Here is a 202-nt window from a genome sequence, read left to right on the forward strand (position 1 = left end):
CACAAATAATGCAAAACCTAATGTTTGCACTAGAAATGCGAATAAACAAATTTGGTCTGACATACGGATCGGCTGCGTCATAGCAGCACTATCGCAGTGATATTACGAGCGACTATAGGCTCGCTCTTTCGTCACTAGATGGCAAAAGAAAATCGCGGGAAAAAGGAAATATACAAATTTGAAAAATACATAAAAAAATTGG

Source organism: Belonocnema kinseyi, chromosome 3, assembly GCF_010883055.1.
Source record: "Belonocnema kinseyi isolate 2016_QV_RU_SX_M_011 chromosome 3, B_treatae_v1, whole genome shotgun sequence".
In the NCBI taxonomy this organism is placed as follows: domain Eukaryota; kingdom Metazoa; phylum Arthropoda; class Insecta; order Hymenoptera; family Cynipidae; genus Belonocnema; species Belonocnema kinseyi.